Genomic DNA, 12921 nt, shown 5'->3' on the forward strand with positions numbered 1-12921 from the left:
GTTTTACACAACCTTAATGCTTTAAAGGTAAATTACAAGGAAAATGAATGTTTTCAAACCAGTTGGGACTTTCAAAACTATTCTTTATTATACTCACTAACATAACTACTGAATCCTGGGAACATACAGATATACCTCACTTACCATGCAGACATATAATCAGAACGGCTGTAAAACATGACTATTTAGCCATTTTCTTTGGAGCCTAAACCACAACTCTCCACTTAGAGTGCCCAAAACAGCATGTACTTCTTATTGCACCAAAAAAGAGTGCACACATATGATAAGATCTTCTGTTGCATTCTCCCCGTGATACAAATCATAAAGAGGAGCCAGGTACTTGGGGCCTGATGACAATGCTTCATTGTATGTCAACCACTCAGGTGAAAGGGGCAGATGTATTTCGACCTGTGCAAACAACGCTGATTAGCACTATAAAACTTCAGGCAAAACAGGCTAACAGCCAGTCAGCCAAGAGGTATTACAGCAAGGAGGGAGCGCTATCTGTAGCGCTATCAGCCCCAGCCCCTGTCCTCCACTAATGGAATTGTCCTCCACCCCAGGCTGTGTATTACCATAGATCTGTGGGATAGTCTCAATCCAACAGGAGAGCCCAGTGATTTAATTAAGGGCCCCTTTCTGACTCACTTACAAAACAACAACATCAAGACGGGCAAGTTCAGACATATAGCAAATAAATAAACAGGAGCCTCCTTCAGAAAAGGGATGTGCAGCTCCATCAGGGTTTGTGTGTGTTTGTGTCTGTCTATGACCAGATGGATCATTCAAATAAGCTGTTTTTTTTAGTCCACGAAAGAAATCGGAAAAGACAAGTGGTTGATGGTGTGCAAGCCCTGCTAGTCTTCAGTTTATAGTGAGTGTTGTCCTTTATTAGAGCCATTAAGACATTGCATATACACTGCCTGGCCAAAAAATAAAAAAGTCCCCACCTGGATTTAACTAAACAAATAGGTATGAGCCTTCTATTGGATAATTAGTGCATGGGTGATTATCTTTCAGCTGGCAACAAGTTATTTTACCCCAACTGATGCAATCAGTAGTCTCTCATTCTCAAACAACCATGTCGACAGACACATCCCGTGGTCGTGGAAAAGATCAGTTTGAGAAGGGTCATATCATTGGTATGCATCAAGCAGTGAAAACATCTAAGGTGATTTCGCAAACTAGTAAAATAAAGAAGAAATGTGGACGGAAAAAAATCCTAATTCATTAGGTGATCATTTCAATGTTTCAAATGGAAAAGAAAAAAGAAAAACAGTAAAAATCAGTTTAATAGTGAAAGTGAGGGCACTTCCATGTGTACAATGTGAAGGGAACTAAAGGAATTGGGACTGAACAGCTGCGTAGTCTTAAGAAAACCACTAATCGGTGAGGCTAACCTGGAAAAAGGCTTCACTTTGCAAGGGAGCATAAAGTTTGGACTCTGGAATAAAGGAAGAAGGTCATGTGGTCTGATGAGTCCAGATTGACCCTGTTCCAGAGTGAGGGGGCATCAGGATAAGAAGAGAGGCAGATGAAGTGATGCACCTATCATACCTAGTGTCTACAGCCTGTGGGGACAGTGATATGATCTGGGGTTTCTGCACTTGCTCAGGTCTAGGTTCAGCAACATTATGCCCCAAGAATGAGGTCAGCTGACTACCAGAATATACTGAATGACCAGGTTATTCCATCAAGATCTAGATTTTTTTCTTCCCTGATGACTTCTTTTGGCCAGGCAGTGTTATAAATACATTTAGATTTAGTTAGTTTCCCTCATTGCACTGACTGAGAAAAAGTCGAAAAATTTGGGATTTGTTGAACATCAAAATGTAAACCAAGGGGGAAAGACTAAACAATGTTATATCTGCAGTATATATATATATAATCTAGTATTATCTACCCAGTGACATATATGAATACGCCCGTGTCATATAGAAACTGTTTCTTCTTTTCCATCTTTGTTTTCAGCTGACTGACTGCCAAGGGTGAGTGACAACTAACAAAACAACAGTGTACAGACAATGACATAATGCAATTTAATCCTTTCCACTTGAAATCGATTGTTACACCTCTGGGTGCAACATTTTAACATTATGTTGCTTCATCCAGGACTTCAATATATTATTTTTGAAGAAGCAGCACATTTTTTCACCCATTCTCTCATTGACTCTAACAAAGTAACAACCCGCAATCTGTCTGTCAGCAGTATTTGGACTGGTTTTTATTACATCGGTGGTGTGAAAGGTATGGATCGAAGAGTTTAGAATCAATTATTTTCTTTTGTCTACATTTGCTCTTACTCTTTATTCACATTGCCCAGCACATCTATATACACTACCAATCAAAAGTTTGGACACACCTTCCTCAGTGAATTGAATGAGAAGGTTTGTCCAAACCTTTGACTGGTAGTGTGTATCTAGCAAGAAGTAATCTACTTATTTAATTTCTCTGTGTTTTGACAGATCATCATATTAAGTTAACTCCTCAACAAACAATACTTCTGACCACATAACCAAAGGTTATATAGAGGCATACCAGTGCTGTATCTGTGTGGGCTGGGCTGGCGGGCAGCCGATGGGCCTCTGGCTTGAAGTTATGAGCTCCTGGTCCCCGGTGCCATTACCTACACCTAATGAAGTTATAGCAGGGCTGGGCCTACAGGGCAACGACTCCCTGTAGAATGCTGGGTCTGGGTCTGCCATGGCCCACACACACAGAAACACATGCCTACATGAGTATACACACAAATACACACACACACATACACACACTTCTTCTGTGGATGGTTATGGTGCGTGCAGCCGCAAATTACTGCATAGTGGAAGGTGTAAGCTACACTCGTTATTCAAAAAGCACCTCCTCTAACATCCATCCTTCCTTGCCTTCTTCCCTAAATTGGAGAGGTGGGGCAGACTGATGTCTTATCTCGCTGTCTACTCGGTGGCTACGTATAGTCTCAGTGTCTCTGTGTCATGGTAAATGCACATTAAGTCCCCTTGGCCACCCTGGAGCACTCGTTGTCTGACCCTTAAAAAGCCCAGGCAACGCAATTATCTTTTATGACCTGCCAGAAAACACTGGCTGTGGGGAGACTATGGAGGTCCACATTTGGGCCTTAAGTAGGAGGGACGCAGGTTGTCACCTGAGTCCTTCTTTCCTGCAGCAGCAGCCCACCAGCAGTGATTATATAGACTCAGGCAGTGGACTCCCTGTACATTGTTGTATAGTGAAAATGTAGCCGTCTACAATTTTTCCATTCTGCGGGGTACTCATTCTCAAATCATTCTTTAAACAATAATTCACTCACATTTTTCGAAGTAATAGGAGCTAATGTAGTTTTATATGCAGGTATACGTTCTGGATGTAATGGATAGTGAAAGACTGCAGTGTATCCCATCCATAATTCTTCCTCTACCTGATTTGTGCTCTCTCGTCTGAATGCTGCCTTGTCCCTTCACTGAGACGATTGTCTCTGCTGTAAGTGTTGAGCGTCAGCACTGTAAATCAGCGTACCGGGGCTGGTCATTATATACGGCCCTAACCTCCCCTAACTGGTGTACAGAGGCAGGAGCGGGAGGGAATCTACAAGAATGTCAGCCATCATTCCCCGAAGCTCATCTCATTAAAAGGCGGATGGATGAACATGATGGAGCCAGAAGAAACGAGAGCTTCAGAATACTTCATAGATGAAGTTGGATTGGTTTAAAAGCCTGCTGAAGGAATAAAATGAATTAAAGTTGATACTAGATTGTGATTACTTGGTGGTTATTTGTGACCTTTTTCCTACTTTCATGCAGTTTAGTCCACCTTATATTATCTTTTCCTGTTCTCCAACCCTCCGGTTCCTTCTTTTCACTACCATATGGTTCTTATGTACATTATTCTACCTCGAACCCAGGTCTTTGTAACCAGACTTAACTCACGTCTCCCCTAATTAACAGCAGCCTAAAGATATTGTGACAACCCCAAACTGAAGCTCCACTATTTTTGTGTTACTCTGAATGAATTGCAGCAAGAGTTCATCCTTTAGAGAGTTAGATGTAGTGGGATCGCTCATGTTAAAGAACAACTTTTCTTTTCTTTGTATTGCTGGGATTGTGTTCATGGAACACTGGCTGTGGCTATGGAGGCTATGGAGGTTGACATTTGGACTTCACTTAAGTAGGAGGTCGTCAACTTCCTTCTTTCTTGCTGCTGCAGCCCACCAGCAGTGATTATATAGACTCAGGTAGGACTCCCTGTACATTGGTGTATAGTGAAAATGTAGCCATACATTCTTCTGTGATGTACTCATTCTCTCAAGGATGATTCAATTTAAAAAATGAAATTATGATGACGACTTAAATTACTGCCTTATTATGATTTAATGGTAAAGCAGTGATTGTTTGTGCATAATGCACAACCTTTAAATACTTTTGTACCATATAGTATGTTTTCATTTAATTTTCAATGAGGAAACACAATGTACACATTTTGTATATTGTTGAAATTTGTGTTTGTTTGCCCACTTCATCATTGTAACATTGGTACAGTCCAATCAGAACTGCGTATTTCATTTGAATAAGTTTTCATGTGTATGTTAGTAAATGACAATGCAGCTCTCAACCCAGAAAATGCTGCTCCCTGATCATGTTGTGTTTATCATGGTCATGATCGGTGAATGCTGCTCTGACCTTTTGTTGCTATCCACTGGCAACAATCTTTTCAGATAATATCCTTGAAATCAGGAAAGCTGGGGCCTTCACTTAAGGACCCTTATTGTAGTGATGTGTGCATATGGAGGCCGTACGACTGCAGGGGAAGAGCTGGGTGCCCGTGTTGGTGTATCATATGGGACAGGCGGTGTCACACCAGGGCCTTAACAGTCCCGCTGATCGTCCCTGTGGAGAATAAGGATAAGACTAAGGTCTGACTCCGACGTGTCCCCAGGCCCTGTGTACAACTGGGGAGCCTGCCTGCAGAAGCTGGTGTGCCTGTTTACCATCTTACCAGGGGTCCCCACGGTCGACAGCAACGCCTCGTCTGCACGGACTAGAAATGTCTTGTGAGTATGGGCAAACGCGCTGTGAAGACAAGAATATGGAAGCTGACAGAAATAAATGCGGGTTGGGGGAGAGGCGAGAGGCAGAGAGGGAAAGGGAGAAACAGCGAGCGACGGGGGTCCCGGAGTGGTGAAGAGATTGTGCTGGCATGGTGGCCAGAGGCCTTTCAGCTGAGTAGGCACCACTACCTCTCCCTTCTCGCTCTGAGGAGCTGCGTGCTGGTGCTCGCAAGTGTGTCTGCCACACAGACACACACATTCACACACATACGTACCGACAGACACCACTGTGGCCTCGCCGCCTGCATCCACTCGCCACCAGGTTTATCTCGAGCTGTGCTTGCACAGAAAGCCGTTTTTTTAATCTGGCGTGCTCGCTTGTGTGTATATTCATTTTATTTTCACTTTATTTTGTTACCTCTGATCAGTCCTTAGATCTCGAGACCACAGCATCACTTAACTGATGAGATTTCTTACAATGCCAGCAGGCGAACTGTGCATAATGCATGACAGACTTGATATATGGCTTGATATAATACTTGATATGGTGAATCTAGATACAGGGCAGAAAAAGGACAGCATATATAAACACACCCACAATTTGTCTATAATATATTATTAACGCAATCGGTGGATGTTCTTCTGACCTTTTGTTTTTGTCCTTGGACAGCAATCTCTCCATGTACCATCTCGGAAATCAGGTAGGCCGCGTCGTTTCGAACAACTAAAAATGGGTTTTCTGGATGTATGTTTAAGTTAAAGCCATGTGTTACAGGAGATCAACTCTAATTTTCTGCTTTTTAAGATGTTTCCAATTATAGGTGGAAATGGAAGTGCTTCAAGCCAAAGACATGTCAACACATCCTGGATTAACTAGGTTTTTTTTTTCCCCCCACTGGGGAATCCATTCCAGTAGCATGGCTCATTCTCAAGGTATTAAGCAAGTTAGCTCCACATCTTGACAGTTTTCTGTCTTTTTTCCTGCTTTAGTTTTCTTTAGTCTTGCAGTTTATCGCATTCCTCATCTCTCTTAAATCTGTCTTTGCTTATTCGTTCTGTCTCCAAAAACAACCGCAGTCAACATTTAAATATATCCTACAGTAAATGGTAACTTGTGCAGTGTTCCTGCCTCTTTTCTCCTGGTTCATCTCTTTGTCTTTTAACATTCAGCTTCTTCCTGTTTGTTGCTCTTGTCGCCCCGGCTACCCTACTTCTCCTACCTACTTCTCACCCTTAGTTTGGGAGTGTAGCAGAGCAGGGCAGAGGTTTGGGGCCGGGGTTAGGGAGAGCGTAGTGGCGCCGGGGCGCTGACGATGCGGTAAAGCGATTCTGATTTGTGCCCACAGCCATCAGTGTCACTCTGCTCGGCTTGTCAGTCTCTGGGAGCATCAAAGCGCGCTGTCTGGGACTGCTGTCACTAACAGTAATAGATATGATTTCAAAATCTTCTGTCCTGCCCATTGTTTCTGGCTCAAGCCTAGTAGCTGGGGCCCACCTTGACCACGGTTGGATGGGCCCGCTCCGCGTGCACCACACAGGGGCCCCGGCGCCGGGCTTAACTGTTGGGTCACGGTCTGATATGTAGACGTTCATGGATGGTTAACTCAATAAATGTGTTGATATGGCCAGAGAGCCTGAGTGAGGGGACGGCTGAAAATATGGTCAGGCATAATCACTGTCACGTGCGGCGGGTTTACAAATTTTGGGATAAATGCGCCGATCTGGTCCTTGTCCAGTTTGGTTCCGGTCACAGTTTCAAATTTCGCGTGGAGGTGTCACTGATGCGTGCATATACACTCGCTCACATTGTCCTCCTACACCAATCAGAGCCTCTACACAGGCTCTAATAGCCATTAACTACCCAGCCGGTAGTGCAAAGAATCTGACATCACAAATGTCACTCCGCATTAGGCCCACATCACGTCAAGACTCCCTCCAAGATAACTAGGCTCTTTGTCAATGTGTGTGTACGGCAGCGAATTTACCCACATTTTTGAACTTGCCTGTGTCTTTGTGCGCATATGCATGTACAGTATACGTGCATGTAGGAGCAGTTTTCCATTCACCACATTGTTCTTTCATGCACATGTGACTGTAGCAAGCAACTGTTGTGCATATGCATTCCATAGAGCCGACACGCGGATCCAACCTTCCGACAAGTCTGTTGTGGCATTTTGTGTTGCTGACCTTGATGAACCGCGATTTATAAAAGCCAAACATCAACATCATCAGCATTGTGTATGCCATTTGCTCAGTGCGATTACAATGACTACCACGCTATCACAGTAGGTAGGACATCCAAACAACACCGCATTTTGCGTACAGAATAGCAAATAACAAGGTCACGCATTGTCAGCGAGTCGCTTTAGAGTTAGCGTGGCACGTATTTTTTTGATACGTAACTATATATGTTGTTGCAAGTGACACAGTAGAGCAGGGGGGACATCGGTAGGGACGAACAAAGGGGAAAATAAATATGTAAAGTATTTATTGTGTTTTTTTACTGTACGTACAATTAAATATCTAGTGCTCGAATGAATGGCTAAGATTTCAAAGAGAAACTGAAAAAAAACAGAAAGGCAAACAGAGAAATGGATGGACGAGAGAGACAATAAGACAGAATTGAAATCAACAGTAAGTTGACGGAAAGTGCTTACGACGCACTGCCACTTCGCCTCAGCCCCCCCACTCCACACACACACATATACACACACACACACACCACCCCACCCCACCCCCCCGTCCCTCTCCTCCCCTCTGCCCTCTTGCATGCTCTCGTCAGCTAATTATCCGGAATTAGAATCTTCTTTCACACCAGTGGTGTCAGGGTGCCTTAGCTTGATCTGTCCAGGCCCCTCATGACTGGGTGCTAAACTCACGACAGTTGATGAGTGCGAAGCCCGCCACAGCTAATTGTAAGTGAAAAGCTGGACAGGACTGACAGTGCAGGGAAAAAAAAAAAAAAAAAAAAAACAGAGGAAGAGCTCTTTGTTTGAGGGCAGATGAAGGAAGGAGGTTTTGTTTGTGTTTTGCAGGTGGCAACGGGGTGGCATTGTGAGCTGGTGCCCATGTTTGATGAGTGGATGAAGGAAGGGCGAAGGAGAAGGGAGGGTGTGTGTTCGTTTGTGTGTGTGTGTGGGGGGGGTTGAGGGTCCCGCGGCAGTGAAATATGTGCTCAGCAAGGTGAAAGAAAAATGGAAAGAGGGCCGGAGAGGGGAAGGAAAAAAGAGTAAAAGAAGTGAAGTGTGAAAAAGCAGGTAGGTGCGATGAAGGAGGACAAGAAATCCTTTCGTTCGGGGCATGTCGGCCAAGATCTTACTCATCAGTCCTCATGGCCTGTGACCACCATCGTCGTGACAACACAGGCACAGAGTGTGTGCTCCTACATATTTACACGAGATATTTTTGATATGTGTGTTAGGACTTGGGGGCTGCATGCTGCCGTCTACATGTGCACATGCATGCGCGTTTGTCTGAGCGTGCAGCAAAGCAGGCTTAGCATTTTATTGTGCACATGTATGACAGAGCCTATGAATGAGCGCAACGATTATACGGCAATTCAAGCTGTTGTCCTTCTTCTTGTTTAGGAAAGCCTTTCGACAAGGCTTTGTTTACTTTATGCGAATGAAACAGGATGTACAGGTGTGTGAGTCTGTGTCTTTGTATGCCAGTTGGCCTGGAATGTCGGCTAATATATTCTTAGGTTAAATGCTTACTGTACTTGCCAGGACAAATTAAATGTGTCACCAGCGCGGAGAGGGCGTGATGTGGCATGATGGGAGGTTGTCACCTATCTCCTCAGGGCGACTGAGTGTCTAAGGATGGCAGTGTAGTCTCTTAGCACAGTCGGTCGATAAACAAATACTTTCACATTTCTGAAAATATGCAAACTCAGATCAGATTTTCTGGAGTTGAAATATATTTCACATAGGTAAGGCACATATTCTCCTGTTTGTCATGTGAAATTATTTAGATAATTATCATCCATATGAAGAAGTTAAGTTGGTTTTTCTGTTTGTTCTAATTTTTCTATTTCTGAGCTGGAAAAACAATACACTTTCTTATATTCTCTCAGCATTAGAGAGGATCAATGCCAGGACTCATTTTCTGGCTTTTTTGACTTTTTTTTTTAATTTATTTAAAAATGTACATTTTATCCCTCCACAGAGGAACTGTGGTAATTATCTATGATAATTCATTGTTGTGTTAATGATTGTACCCATTATCTTATAAATCCGAAGGAGCTGTTGACCTTCCATTTATGTGTTTGCTCGAAAGCTAAGCAGGCAGCCACCGGGATTCAGCAGTCAGCCAGCAGCCTCCACTCCAATAGTACTTTCACCCACTTGAAGACTGGAAACAGCTTTTCTCGAGCTAGTGTAGATTTGTGTGGATTAAGCCTCAGCTCTACAGCCGAGGGCCTGGAGAGATTCTATGCAGAATAGGCCAGGAAGCTGTTTGGAATTGAATGTTGTTCCTCCCCTCTCATCATTACCCTCAAACCCTCACAAAGGACCCAAATCTCCCAGTGCCTTTGAACCTGTGTTTCAAAATGAAAGACATGTCCAATGGAGGGTCTTTTCTTATTCTTCTTACGGCTGAAAGGAGGGGAGAGAAAGGGAGGAATAGAGGAAAAAAAAGGAGCTTTAGAGACTCATTTTCCCTCCTGCTCTACCGCCTCCGTTTTCTTCCGGCCTTGAGCCACTTGTTGGAGGAAAAGGCAAATTTCTGGAAAAATTCCTAGAGGTTATTCCCCTAATCAACCTGCACCCTCATCCCTTACTTTTTGACAGAGAAGGAGAGAGCAAAAGGGCGAGAGGGGGAAAAAAAGCATGGGACACATGGTTAAAGGAGAGGACAAAGAAGAGGGGACTCTGGAGACAGCTGTTGGAGAGGTTAGTTAGAGATTTCCAGCCATTAGCCTCGGTCCTAGCCAGCTCCCCCACTTGAAGCAGACAAGAGCTGGAGCAGGCCAGAGGCCCAATATGAAAAGGGACGGGACCCAGCTTGATCTCGTGGGGAAATTGTTTACAAGTGGGACCCTCAGTTCTACAATAGAGCAGACTGCAAGAAAGAGGGACAACAAGAAAGACAGAGAGAAGGGATGGAGGTACGGAGAAAATAGTTTATTGAAAGAGTGAAACAAATCTGCCAAAGCACGGGAGCAAAAGTGAAAGAGCACGGAGCGAGAGTGATTAAGGATGGACCAATGAGGGATTTAGACGGGTGCAGTTGGTGGGGAAGCGTTGGGGACTGGGGTGGGGGTTGTGATACAATAAGTGGAGGACCTGTGGGGGTGGAGGGCAGGGGGTCTTTCTTTCTCTTTTCAAAGGCAGGATAAACAAGGAAATGAGTCTGTAATCATTTCCAGAAATTGCCTTCCTCTTTGCCTCTCCTCTCCCCCGGCTGTCTACCCGCCTCTGTTCATTAGCAGGCCATGGCCCGATTAAAGACCCTCATTGTCCCAAGGAGAGACACAGAGAATGGATCTTGAATCTGCTGTCCACGTCACTGATACATCAGGTGTGGTTTGTGTTTTTGCTGCCACCCAGGCCCCGCTACCTTGCAATAACATAAATGAAATTTGCATAAATATAAATTAAATATCAGCAACCGACATTTACACATCTCATCGCAGAACATTGTTCATTTTAAGTGTAGAAACCCTGAGCTTCTCACACAGAAGTGTAAATTCTATTTTATTAAAGGTACATTATATCTTCTTCTCCCTCTCTGTCCAGAGACACAAAGCACTCATCTGCATCAGGCACAGAAGGTGCTTCTCTGTTCTGAAGAACTGATGTGCAATGGCAAATCTACCTTTTTTCACATAAGTGCCAAGCACTAGGGCAGGTTTGGCATCAGTGTCCTGCAGAAGGACTCTTCAGAGTGTGGTCAGTGTACCAGAGATCGAACCGCTTGCCCTCTGGTTCGTAGACGATCCGTTCTGCCTACTGGGCTGCGGCCACTCAGTCAGTGTGTTTGCATGCACAGTTTTAATCGAGCTGTGCTCAAAATTTGACTTTCTGGATGAGGTCACATATGCAACTTAGAAAATCAAATAACTGACGGGGACTTGTCCTCCTCCTCCAAACTAGGTGTCTTTTTAGCAGGTTTATACGGCCCCCTTTCTGCTGACCTATTACATCATACAATAAACATCTAGAGTCTAATGTGGCGGACCGGCATTTAAAACAACAACAAGATGGATAATAGTAGGTCTACAGCTTGTATGTAATGTGTGTGCTACTTATGGTGCAGATAAGATGGCGCTATCCCTCAGTTTGTTCTTCTACCGGCTCTGTTTACCTTCTTCTTCTGCGACAGCCTTTCTTGGATGTTATTCAGTTAAAGTCTGATTAAGCGTATACATGCCGGAGAAAATCGTTTTCCAAATGCATTATCCAGGTGTCTTAATTGGATAAGAAGAACTCCGATGTTAGTCAGACTTTAATTGCAGTTAAGTTGTCCAGTTAAAGTCAGATAAAGGCAATAATAAATTTTTTTCACATGCATGTAAGCGCACTGAATAATGTTACCTGTCATCTTTTAATTATTCATCTTTTTATTATTTTTTATGTTTTTTTTTCATCTTTTAATTTCAACACGGAATGACGAACTGAAAAACTTTGAGGTGCGTTCTCCAGATTCTCCAGGTTGTGGGTATTATGTGGGTTACAGCTTTGTAATATCAAAATATATAAAAAATAAAGTGCAGGAGGTAAGAAAGAAATAATATATACTTAACTTAACTAACTTGACCTCCCAGCCCTTAAATGTAAAGGGGTTTACAGAAATGGAGAGAGCAACATGGCATTCAAAGGGCAGGAAAAAAGGTAGAAATAGGGATAAACCAACAAATAAACCAAATTAAATACAGAAAAATGAGAAGCATAAGGGCGGTCAGCCAGGACGGCAGAGGTTGAGTTGTGGTAGGTTAGGAGGCCTTTCCCTGCCAGGGAGGAAGTATTTGGGTTTTATTGGTTTCATATGACACGACAGAAACTTTTTAAGATGTTGTAGACGCGCTGGTAAAAAAGCAGTCTGCCCACCCCTGCATAAAGTGCCCCTGTGATCTCGGCCATATTTATAGGCACTGTCTTGTGTCACATGGCTTCCATTTCTTCCCTTGTTGGGACCCCCTGTGGCTGCTTTTACAAGCACAGGTATGAAGAGGTCAGCAAGAACATAGGGAGGGAGATTCACATTAGCATTTTTTATTTACAAGAAATACGTTTTTCACGCATGTTCCAATGTCTGACTTTTAAATAAGCGGGTCATAATGAAATGAAAAAGAAAAAAAGATCCTTTAGTTGCATTTGTGTCTTCCAGAAGTGAAGACCTATGAATATCTCCATAAACCCAGCAGCACAGCAAGTGTTTTAAGGTGTGGAAAGTCCGATATATATATCAGTTTATTTTATTTGTTCTTGTACTTTAAGAAGGAAATTACAGCCTCTTGCCGTGATGTTATACCAAACCAAGATAATTGAAGTTACTATTAAAGTCCTGTACTGCAACATTACAAAGAAAGACTTGTGATGATATGGTCACATTTTTAATTGGTCATTTTATTCATTCTCTCAGAAGCTAAACTCATATGGACTCTGGCAGCAGGATGGCAGACGTTGTGATTAGCAAACAAGTCAATGCCATTTTTTGACCTCTGGATGCTATGATACATCTAATACAGACTTGGCAGCTGGTTATAGTTAAAAGTCCACAGTCCATTCACACTGGAAATGTTGGCAGTTTGATTGAACCAGTCTAAGAAGTATTCATATCTTGAAAGTAGTCCTTTTATGACCATAATTGTAATATCAGTTATATCACAAGTTTATAATATATTAAACTAAACACTCAAAGCTAGGTTAGAC

This window comes from Mugil cephalus, chromosome 19, assembly GCF_022458985.1.
Source record: "Mugil cephalus isolate CIBA_MC_2020 chromosome 19, CIBA_Mcephalus_1.1, whole genome shotgun sequence".
Lineage (NCBI taxonomy): Eukaryota > Metazoa > Chordata > Actinopteri > Mugiliformes > Mugilidae > Mugil > Mugil cephalus.